Here is a 13,049-nt window from a genome sequence, read left to right as displayed (position 1 = left end):
GAGGGTGGTGAAAACAGAGTAGGAAGGTGGTACAAGAACAGGCAGATGGTATAGAGTAGGCAGGTGGTAGTTGTGGTTGTGGTGGTGAAAGTGGTAGTGATGGTGATAGACGAAGCAAGTGGCTCTTTTGGTGAAGGTAACGCAGAAGCAGGTCGTAATGTTATACCGGGTACTGTACCATTGTCATCCCCTTTAACACCACTAACCACACTACTTGATCCCTTATGAATCTCTCTCTCTCTCTCTCTCTCTCTCTCTCTCTCTCTCTCTCTCTCTCTCTCTCTCTCTCTCTCTCTCTCTCTCTCTCTCATCCATTTATGCATCAATCCTTTCATTTCTCCATCATACCATTCCTCCCTCTGGTACGTCAAGTAACTCTTACATCCCACCATCATAACACTCTCATTCACATCCATCTGTCACACAGTCCATTAACATACTCATACGTCAGTTTACATGACTAGGTTAGTGTTCATCGACCTTTGTCTACATCCTAGCATTCATTCGTAAAAGCAACTAGGTAAATACCAAATATTCCTTTAGAGGTTAATTCCGTCGCTACGAAAGATTTCCTCCAAATTGAATGCAATCATTTGACGGTAGCAAGAGTTAGATTTAGATTTAGAGAGAGAGAGAGAGAGAGAGGAAGAGAGAGAAGGGGGGGAGGGGGAGGGAGAGATGTAATCATACTGAATCAGATCTGTACATTGTCTTTAACTGCTTCACTAGGAGATCCCTATTCTGGAGTTGACAGTAGTGATAAGACGATAGCAAGAATAAAACAAAGACGTCATCGTACAGAAGAGGTTAGCGTATTATTCATAGCTTATCATACTTTATACAAACACTTACAAAACATCTCTTCATCTGTTACTTCAACAAACATTCCTACCGTACATTCACAGTTGGTATATACTTCCACTCACTCCTCTGTCCACTGCCCTTAAAATCCATTCATCCACAGACCAAAATATTTCTGACATCAGTCTCCCTCTCGTAAATCACTTTTCCCGGAAGTAGGCTAAATGTGGTCCAACAGTCCATCCTTCATGCCTCCAATTAGTGCCTAGCTGCCCTTCTTGTCGGTTTGGTGGTCATTTCATTGCCTTGTTTGCAGCATCGGACTCACAAATAGCTGCTCTGGTTCTTTTTCCTTAACTTGGCCTAAAATTCTCTTCTTTTCGTCTTGAATGTTCATTTATAACAATAGATAGTACTAGAATATGATGCTTGTCACGAAGAAGTGTCATGGAAAGGATGTTGAGCCGGAGCAGTGTTTTTTTCTGCAACCGACCCACGTGAAGTCGACTGCAAAAGTACGAAAAGGAATTTAAAGCGAAAAGATTATAGTTAATTACCCTTTTGCCGTTACTGATAGAGGTTACATTGGCATTACATCGAGGCCAAAAGTTGACGATTTTATACATCCAGAATATTAAAAATTGACCCTATTATCCATTTCGCTGCTGTGGACTAAAAATACCTGTCAGTTAATTACCTCTTCGCCATTATTGGTAGAAGCTAATTTTGCTCATCATTCAGGGTAATAGTAGACTTTTTTCTTTTTCTTTTTCTCTTAGTAGAATGTAACCTTAACGACCAAAGGTTTAAATACTGCTGTAGTTTTGTGGACTAAAGATATCTACCAGTTAATTATCCTTTCCCTTTTACTGATTCGTGTGTGTGTGTGTGTGTGTGTGTGTGTGTGTGTGTGTGTGTGTGTGTGTGTGTGTGTGTGTGTGTAATTCCAAGGTGATGAGTGATGTCAGCAGTTTCTAATTAACGGATGGATTGTTGTCAGTTTAGTTAAGTGAGCCCCGCAATTACTGAACTTAATTTGGTGAAACTATTTACCTCTACGCAATATCTGATTATTATTTCTCTTCACCCCCCTCCTCCCTCCAGTTTTTTTTTTTTTCAGTATCACAAGAAAGTAGTGTTGCTGGGCCACATTCTCGTTGGCTGGGGAGATTTCGTAACACCTCTTCCTGAGCTGTTTATTTGGTTTTTGCACTTTCATAACCTGTTGTATACGGTACTGTACATATAATGTGTATCGGTATTGTGGATCAGTAAGATAAGCAAGAGAGAATTTTAGCCTCTTCTCTAAGGTGCTTCTCTCTCTCTCTCTCTCTCTCTCTCTCTCTCTCTCTTTCTTCATTCTTCTTCGGAGCGACTTTTCAAACCATCGGGGATAGTTATAGCTTCCACTAACCTCTTCCTTCATCTGTGCTGTCCTTGTCTTATTCTCTTAGTTTAATAACCCATTTGTAAGAGCCTCCTTGTTTTGGTCAACTAGCCTACTGCAGTTATCATCTCTTCTTATGTTCTGCCTCATAAAACGTCTCTCTTAAGTTGAATGTGTGTGTGTGTGTGTGTGTGTGTGTGTGTGTGTGTGTGTGTGTGTGTGTGTGTGTGTGTGTGTGTGTGTGTACAATAAAAAAATGGAAAAATTCAACATGCTAGTGAAGGCGTTAAGTGAGCCTCACAATCAGTAGAAGTAAAATATGAAATAGTTTGAATTGTTTAATAATGCACGATATATTGAGGATATTTTTTCAGTATTTCCGTGGGTGAATTTTCATACCATACTGTGTGTATGATTATTTCTTCATCTCTGCAAGGGTAACTGTGTAGTGGCAGTAGACATAGATAGATAGATAGATAGATAAATAGGTGGATAGATAATTTACAAGTGCTCGTGGGCCCTTCGGGCCCTCTCGCACTTGCTCCTGCAGAGGGCTCTGGCTCTGCGCGCTCGCTTTCCCGTACTTCGCTCTCGCTTCCTCGCGCGTCTCACTCGTGTCCTCGCGCTTCGCGCGCGCGTTGCGATCATTTCAGGTAATCTGAGTCACGTTTCAGTGCAGTTCTAGTCTAACGTTGTCACTATCGGCCGTCATGGCGACATCGAAGGGTCCACGATGGTCCGTTTATGTGGTGTTCTAGTCTAACGTTGTCACTTGGGTTCTTTGCAGCTAACCAATTGATCGTGTTAATTGCAGTTTCGGGAATGGAACCCAAGTTGTCTGCACGCAAGTCCGAGATATTAACCACTTGGCCACGGCAATAGACCGGGCGCCGGGAACGGCGTTTTTTGATCAAACTTTGATCGGTCATTAAATATAGTAAAAGTTTTTCAGTCATGATGGGACCAAGTTTTTTCACACCAGCGAATTTTTTGCGATTCTTGTGCCAATTTTGGTGCGATTTGAATGTGTAGTTTCGGCTGCCCAAAATGCACACACAGACACACGGCTACTGCTGTAGTATATTAGATTGACCATAGGTACATTTTAAATATCGTATGCATTCAGTAACTAGAGTACAAAATATAATACACTGAATTGCGTACACCGAAAACTGTAGTCCACAAAATATTAGTCATACAAGGTAAATAAATAGAGGGAATGTCGGGCCACGAATTTACAAACGAACTTAAGATTAATTGCCTTTCGTAATTAAGATTGGGTTTTGCAGGAGGGAAAAAGAAAGTGGTGTAGAATCTTCGCCTCTTATCTTGATCTCATCTAAAGCGAATCAGTTACGGAAAGAAAAGGATCATTCTATTATTTATTTTTACCGGAAAGACAAGATGAAAACTTTTGCAGGGAAGACAAGAAGACTATTTTTGCAGGATAGACAAGGAGAATATTTTAGCAAGCAAGAGAGCAAGGCTATTTTTTGGAGGAATGGCAAGAATAGAATATTATTGCAGGAAAGACAGGAGAATATTTTGTGCATTAAAGACAAGAGAATATTTTTTACAGGAAAGACAAGAGAATATTTTTGCAGGAAAGACAAGAGAATATATCTGCAGGAAAGACGATGAGACTAATTTTGCACGAAAGACAAGAGAATATTTCTGCAGGAAAGACAGGGAGAAGAGAATGCAGGAAGTTCCCATTCTCTTTGTTCTTCCTGCCGATCAGTGTGTAAGTTATGAGAGAGAAAACTGATCGTGGCTTTGTTCGTGAATCCGGACTCTGGTAACTGGATACTCCACCACATCCCTTTATATTCCTCCACACGGCATCCTTCTGTGTGTATTTATTGCCAGGTATGAGGTAACGTTATATACTGCTTTTTAATCTAACAGTTTGTACCTTGAAATCTATAAAATATTTGATTTAACTTTGGAGTAGGTTAGGTTTGGCTCTTATGTTCGGTTAGGTGAGATGAAATTTGGTTGGATTAGGCTCCGGTTAGGTTAGGTTAGGTGATCGGGATGGATGGTTTTAGCTTCTGAAGTTTGGGGGTACTGCACACATTACCTACGTAGTGCATAGAGCCTGACATTTTGCTCTGTAACAAGAATTTTCTGCATGAGTGACCAAATCACACACACACACACACACACACACACACACACACACACACACACACACACACACACACACACACACACACTTCACTCAGTGGTTTATTCAGTACCTGTAGCAGCTGGATAGTCGTAGGAGGAGGTAATTACGGAAATATACTACACATCCATTGTCTGATCATCTGTTCCACTCATTTACCTTTAGAACCCCTTCAGTCCGATGACGTATTTCGTGTTGTTTTCATACTTTCTCAAATCGATTTAATTCACCAAAGACATATTTTTCGCACTCAGAATTTTAGATCTAGCTTTCACTGACGTCCTTCCTGCCATGAAAAAATAATTGTTTGGTGGTAGCTTGAGTAAACTGAAAAAAAAAATCGTATTGAAGAGGCTAATCGCTATCATAGATCTATCCTGATAATGTCCTCAGTGTATTAAATCAAGAAAAATAAAAAAAGGAAAAGTTTAACCCGCTAGCGACCACAGATATCGTAACCATTTTGTTCTTGCTCCTGTCCAGCGATTTTATTCAACCCAGGCACTGCTTTCCATCGTCTGAGGATTGAAAATAGTCTGTGGTAACCTTCAGTGACGACGGAAACAAGTATTTATTCAAGTTCCCTCAAGACGCTTTTCTTCTGTCATCATCTCGTCCGGTCATAACGTAAATGTTGTCACTTGTTCTTGTTCAGGCCATTTACGTTTCCCTCACCTAGTTTCTCGTGTTTTGACGATTCAGCTATCGAGAGAGAGAGAGAGAGAGAGAGAGAGAGAGAGAGAGAGAGAGAGAGAGAGACAGACAGACAGAGGGGGGGAAGGGAGGCGAAGTCAAGTCTTTGTTTGTTCAGTTTTACCTATACATTTCAACATCTAGTTTTTCCCATGTTGACCATGCAGTTATCCAGTTAACCCACCATCCCTCCATCATGCACCAGTCCACTCAGTACCATTCTGGTAGGCCCCGCTTGCACTAGTACCAGTCAAGGGCGGGGGTGGTGGTGTGTGTGTGTGTGAGAGAGAGAGAGAGAGAGAGAGAGAGAGAGAGAGAGAAGCAGGTGGCGGAATAAGAAGAGAAAAGGGAAAAGATGAAGAAGGAAAGAAGGAGGAGGAGGAGGAGAAAGACATGGAAGGAGGAGGAGGAGAAAGAGACTGAGGAAACTAATATCCCGATCGCTAAAAAAAAAAAAAAAAAAAAAAAATCCTGAATAACAAAGTCGTTTAGCTCGAGGACGTCTGTATTTTTTTTAAATTGTTGTTTTTAGTCAGTTTTATTCAGCTCAGGCATTTGATTCACTTTAGAGAGGACTCTTTCCAAACGGGAAGAGTTAGAGCCAGCCATCTTTAACACTTTCACTACGAGAGGTCTCCCTTCAGCTGTACAAATAAGAAAAGAATAAAAAAGGGCCCTGGGTTGATGTATGTACTTAAATCCCCTCAACATGGTGAAATCATACGGTACATAGTATATTCCTGCTGCTACAAATGTTAACAATTATATTAAATTTGGGAAAAGTTACAAAGTGAGTTGAGAAACTGATGAAGGCTTTATCTATCCCCTCCAATTCGAGAAGTCTCTGAGTCAATGAAATCGCTTGGAGAAATCAAGAGTGGAGTAAAAAAAAAAATAGTAATGCATGTCCTTAGTTTGAACCACTAAACTCTACCGTCCTCCAAGCGCTACATAATTTTTCGATGCCAGGGTTTGCTTCCCCCCTCCCCCTTATCCACCGTATGCTTGAATAATGGTGTTACTTTCCTGGTTTTTGTGTGGGTTCAGTGTGGCAAGTGTTTGGCCTTTGAATTGTATAAAGTCATAAATTTACCTAATAATACACTTCATCTACTTCACACGTACGTCATGTCGACCACTTTTTTCTTCCGGACGCATCATATCAGAGAGTGTCATCTGTGGGCAGAAAAACACGGTCTCTCTCAGCGTAGGAAGGTTGATCACTACAGGAAGTGAAAGATAAAAGTGGTGAAATATTAGGCAAACCATTGTGACAAAGTGAACGTGGTTGTCGACTGTCTTTACTCGGCTAGATACTTGTCGATGGATGGTCAGTTATTTTCCAAACGGAGCTGCCTTTTTTATTCCCTAATTTGCATGTAGTCTTGGTAATACTCTTTTCACTTCCATTTTCATACCTTCATCTTATGTTTCTTCCCATATATAAATGTATATATTTAGACAGATAGATAGATAGATAGATAGATAGATATACTGATATATAGATAGATATAGATATAGGTAGATAGATAAATATGTGTGTGTGTGTGTGTGTGTATACATATTATTACAGCATCATATTCCTTCCATGTTTTATCACAGAAAATATCGTGTGGTGGCTTTATCTCCAAATTTACCTACTGTACACTCTTTCTTTCTTTCTCTTCCCTCTCCTGCTTACTTCGATTTCCTTTGCATTCCCCACTTTCTGTTTTCTTCAAATACTATAATAATTTACTAGACCGTGCTGTTTCTATTAAAGTCCAGTTTTCTCTTCCTTCTTTGTACTGTCATGACAGGTATATATCATCTGTTTGTATTCCATTTTAACCCCTTTTTGCCATATAAGTTTTCTTCTAGATAAGTAAAATCGTCAGGAGCTACGCAAGTAAAGTCCCACAAATTCTGCCTCTGCAGGGAAAGGGACATAATTATAGCCTGACCAGCATTTTTACTGCGTTAGGTTTCTCTCTGCTGATTGAGACCGTGTGGAGGTAGCAAGAAAATTGTACATCTGAGCCACCGTAATAGGTGTTAACCATGACCTCCTGTTTGCTGGGTATCAGCTAGCCAAGAAATTTCGAATAATTTCCAATTTCTTGTGTCTTCCTTCCACTAACAAACTTTAATTCCGTCTTCCATTTGTGTAATGTCAGGGTCCTTCTCTTTTTTTGTATTTCCACTTAGTCTGTCTTCTTAGTGTTTGTATTCTCAAATCAAATAGCTCGTGTGTGTGTGTGTGTGTGTGTATGTGTGTGTGTGTGTGTGTGTGTGTGTGTGTAATTCACCGGGTCGGTCAGGATCACTTGATGGTCATGATGGTCAGCTTTTACCCTCCCGGAAGGGAGCTGAGAGCTCATATAGTCCGATCTAAGGGGAAGGCTGTGACCTTCACACACGTACACACCCGCCCCCTTGCTCAAGGGGGACAGTAACCACCCACTTCGTCAGTGAAACTTTTCGCAACCTGAGCGAGGCGCGAACTCCCGTCCACCAGTTGGCAAGCGGGAACGTTACCACTGCACCAGCGAGCGGTGTGTGTGTGTGTGTGTGTGTGTGTGTGTGTGTGTGTGTGTGTGTGTATTTTACCATGACTTTGTACCGCATGTAACCGTAGAATGTATGTATGTATGTATGTATGTACCTCTCCCATGGCCGTACTCCTGACCTTGCCATTGTCTCCCCAACCAACCCAGTGCTAATGGCTCACTGTTTGCCCTCCCCCGCGTCCCTTCTTCCTCCATTCATCACACTCCCTGCCTCCCCATCTCTCCTGTGACGGACCTTTTTATTTTCCCTGCTTCCATGTTCCTTGTTTTCCTGTTTCATGGCTGATGTTATGGATAGCGAAAAATAGATGTATAGATAAATATATATGTAGATAAGTAGACAATAATAATAATAATAATAATCTCTATCTGTCTATCTATCTATAGTCCGACGCCCTAATCCCGCAAAGGGTGGCCGCAGACAAAACGCCTCCAAGTCACTCTGTCACCCACCATTTGACTCCCCTCCCCCCAACTTACCCCCCCTCCCTCATATACCTCTCAACTCCATCCCTCCACCTCATCCTCGGTCTACCCCTCCCTCTCCCTCCCTCCACCTCACCTACATACACCCTCTTAGTCAGTCTTTCATTCTCCATTCTCTCCACATGTCCAAACCACCTCAGTGTATTTCTCCTAATCTTTTCAACCACATCCACATCTACCCCACAACGTTCCTTCACTTCTTCATTCGTTAATAATAATAATAGTAAAAATTATAATGACTGGATAGATATATAGATAGAAAATAGGTAGACAGACTGATAGATTGATAGATAAAAGATAGATGGAGGTAGATATAACAATATATTATGCAAGCGCTTCCGTATGATCTGTCCCTTCTTTTTCATTATCATCATTCTATTCTCTGTTTCTTCCTTTCTCTTTCTTAACCTCTCTCTCACCCCTGTCCATCCCTCTGGCTGTACTCAGCAGTACCAGATGCAGTAATGCCAAAAAAGTACTCCACTTCCTGAATGCCATTTATGATTGTTTTCAAGTAGGTGAGAAATATCGTAGTGAAGGTAAGTAGGTGAGAAATCTCGTAGTGAAGGTAAGTAGGTGAGAAATCTCGTAGTGAAGGTCCTTGAAAGTCCCCTGTTGATGTGTTCAGGTCGATGATGTCTATCTATCTGTCAATCTGTCTTTCTGTGTGTATGTATGTATGTATGTCCAACAATTAATCTGGCTGTATCTTTTTATCCATCATCATCATTATCATCATCATCATCGTCAGCGTTATCACCATCGCCATCATCATCATCGATACCTCTCTTCCGACCCTAGGATGGGGTGAGGTAAGTATAGTTTAATATATACCGGGTATTCATTTATTCTTTCGTTCATATTGAGAGAGGGTGGGGGGAAATATCAGCCAACTTAATTCATCCTTGAAGAAAGCATTTCGTGATGTGTAAATTAATAACCACTCGACCTCCAGTACTGATAATGTACATCCTTCACCAGCGGTATTGTTAGCCATCGACATATCTCACCACAGTCACCTCATTTATATCAGCAGCCTGTTCTTGTCTCTTGTACCTTATATTCTCTTAATAAATTGCCTTCATCAGTAATACACCGGTCATCATCATCATCATCATCATCATCATCATCATCATGTCTCAATAACTGTATTGTAAGACATCAGGATATCTCCGAACAAGCACTTTATTTTTATTACCAACTTTTCTTAATTACATCCTGTTGATGCCATGCCACCACTGGAGTTAGATGGCAGTCTGTCTTTACGTCATCATCATTATAATACACTCGTTAGTAACTGTACTGTCAGGCCCTCTGCAATAACATCATTTACCTGTCAACTCCTATTATCATTCAGTCTGTTTTGGTCTTTTTGACTGTCCGTCTCGATATTCTCTCTCATAGCGGAACGACCTTGATGTCTAATACATTTTTTTTTTTTTTTTTTTTTTTGTGATGCATCAGGATATCTCCACACAATAACATCATTTATCCTATCAACTCGTATTTACATTCAATATCCTTGCTTCAGTCTCGCAGCGCCCGATCCGCCTAATCCATCGTTACGGAACTGCCTTCATCACTAGTACATTACCATCATGTTCCTACTACACGCTTCAGTAGGTGCAGTTGTTGTGAGGCATCGAAATATCACCCCTTAATCACCCCATTTATATTATCGGCTTGTATTTACATCTGACTTTTTTTTTTTTTTTAACGCACGTTCCGCATACTTTTCCCTCGTGTAGGAACTACCATTATTAATTAAGGCATCAGTCAGTACCTGTATTTACCGGACATCGATATATATCTCCATAATCTCGTCATTTATATTAACGACTCGCTTAGATTAGGAAGGAAACCTCATAGTGTAGGGTTAATAATACATTTTCATCATCATCATCATCATCATCATCATATATTCTTTCCACGCAGTCACATCTTAGGCCTCATCGTAAAGAGAGGTTTTCCCTAAGCCGAATAAAATCGCTTAAAGGTATCAACAATCAGATAAAAAGGACATTTCAGTGAAAAGGATGAACAGCTAATATTAACGTCCAGTACATTACCAGTAGATGACTAGCCTACTCCCCTGTGTGGCATTACAGTAATCGAAAGCCCTCCAGCCACCTCTTGGGGATCGAGCCAATGCAAGACCGTCACTCCAACTGGGGCCTTCTAACCACTGGGCCACCAAGCGTCATAGCGTCATCGTACAAATGGAATAAGCAACTCTGATTTGGGCCTGGAGTCATATTGCTTTAGTTTAAGTTTTCCCTATCTATCTATCATCTATCTATTTATCTATATCTCCATCTACTGTATGTATCATCTGTCTATCTGTCGTTCTGTGTGTCTCCGTTAATTTGTGTCTATTTTTCTGTCAGTATCAGTCAGTCAATTTGTATCTATCTATTTATCTATCGATCAGTCTGTTTATGTATATCCGTCCCTATCTATCTCTTCGATATATTCCGGGTTTGCTTTGATTCTGCACCGCCTCTCCCGCCACACTCCCACATAACGGAGCCATCCAGTCATTAACCAGTTTTATCTCGATGCCCACATCCTGTTAACCAGTTTATCTCGACCAGGGCAACTGAATCAACAGGTTTTTCTCTTCACTCCGTCCCCTCCCCTCGCTGCAATGGGCGTTATTAGGAAACTGCGGACCTGTTTTAGTGTGTTTTTTCCGTCACCTGTCATCAGATCGTGTCCCTGATTTGAGATGGACAGCGATAGAACAGCAGTGAAAATTTTTTAAAAGAAGACTGAGCTGTACTGAACGAAACAGTATTTGCAGCATGGAGAATGATCGTACCAATGCAGCAGTACTGTATTCGCAAATTCTCAGCAGTCACATCGCATTAGCAATATTAACATATTCGCACCAACACCACCATAATCTTCGATATCTTGTTCACTCTGCCTTCTCAGAATTTTTTCTCTCCCCTCTGAGACCTACAGTTGTAATGGGAGCACTCCCACTCCACCTTTAAGACCGCTTTCACTTTCTCTGAGTCTGACTCGTTCTGGACTGAGATTCACACACATTCTTATGATCATTGATCAACTAGATCTCGTAACTAAGATTTCTTTCTGGAGGAAGGGTAAGGAGAGGAGAGTACAAAAACTTCGCATATCCTTAGTTCTTCCAGCGAATACAGATGTAATTAACGAGAAGGAATTAATCATGAGCTTGTTTGCGAATCCTGGCCTTAGTGTTTTATGATCCTTCCAGTGGCCAGCATGGTTAGCTCTGGCCACCGCAGGAAGCTTTGGTAACGCGCCAAATGTCAGTGTGGTTATCTGAATTGGATCATTTTTCATCATTTTTTCCTTTCGACCTTCACCCTTCCTCGTGTCAGTTCCCAGTTCCCTTCCCACCATTTTAATTCTTTTCTTGAGCTTCATATTCATAACATACATACGATTGAATGAATGAGTGTATGTATGTATATACAGGATGGTGCAAAAGTAGGTTGACATTGCAGAGGCCTGCCAGGAAATCAACAGCAACCTGGACCTGTGCATTACTGTGTGTCGAAGTGTGGCTGACAGACTAAAATTGTGTCTTTTGTGTTGGAATAAACGGTAAATGTCAACCTACTTTTGCACCACCCTGTATGTATGTATGTATGTACTGTACTGCACATCCTTTACTTACATGCGTGAGTCGTCTTTGCCTTTAGTTCCTAGTCACAGGTTCCAGCCCATTCTCTCATTCCGCTGAAAATTCTGTTGTTCACTGACTTGATTCTTTCTTACATGTTCGTAGAAGTACAGTACCGTATTAGATATTCCTCTTCATTTATTCTTCTCCACTGAATATTGGTTATATATATCACCGCGAATCACTGAACAAACATTAGAACGATATATGAAACCTTAAATACGGAAATGATAAAGAGTGAACCTTACACAAGTGATAAGGAAATACGATCAGCCTTTTAGTGGAAGCCTGTTCTGCCATATCATTGCAACAGAACAGTGGGTCATGCAGGGTGAACCACTCCACAGCTCACTCTCACTCCACATATATTTTTTACCGGAATGCCTCTCTAATATTAACTAACTTTCCTTTAAATTTTTAGTCACGTCCTGGGCCACGATAGCCGAGTATTATTGTAACTTTTTGTAATATACTGGCCAGGGAAAAAAAATGAGGTTACAGCTTAGATTACACCAGCTACCTACATCCTCCGTTTTTGTGCCGTTTGAAAGCCTTGATGATTTGATCGATGACGTCATGAAGTCAGTATCAATATATCTATGCAACCTTTTACTATGATGAAGTATTATTTGACCTCATTGCCTTCAGACTTATTTTACTTTTTACCTAGGAAGGACTTGGAGTTTTGGAACACTGTATCTATCCCTGTAGTTCAGAAAGTGTCTCTTACCCTCAGTAATATCGTCTGGAAGTAGCAGAAATAAGATGAAAACGATTACTTTATCTTGTTCGCTTATGTTTTATCACGGTAACAGTCAAGTGGCGCCCCAACCTGGTTTCGTTCTGCAAAAGCAGGAAGGAATTACAGGGTTGCAAGGGAGAGTTACAGTCACGGTCATAAGTTCTATTAATACCGTGTCTGCATTACATTTAGGGCATGTCGGGCACTTTTCCCCTCAGAGGCATCAAATCAGAGTCATCAATGAAAAAATCAGTAGTAAGCCTCGCAGCATGGGAAAGCTGACCATCAGAGGTCAGTGAGAAATAAAATGAAGTAAAAGTGGTGGCATATTAAGAGAAATTCACACCCTGACTACACAACCTCTTGTGGAAAGGACACTTGACTCAGCTCAGGTCGTTCCCAAAGATCTGCCCAGTACCTTATCATATACAAACCTTGGAAAATAGTGAAATTATTGCTCTCAGACAATATGTAAAACAAAGCTAAAATACGGTACATGCTAATGTATAGATATTCCTTAGTCAGTAATTATAAATGTTTGAAAATAT

This window comes from Coenobita brevimanus, chromosome 101 (assembly GCF_032717465.1).
Source record: "Coenobita brevimanus isolate Jiangsu-jjx chromosome 101, ASM3271746v2, whole genome shotgun sequence".
In the NCBI taxonomy this organism is placed as follows: Eukaryota; Metazoa; Arthropoda; class Malacostraca; order Decapoda; family Coenobitidae; genus Coenobita; species Coenobita brevimanus.
This window is presented reverse-complemented; position numbering follows the sequence as displayed.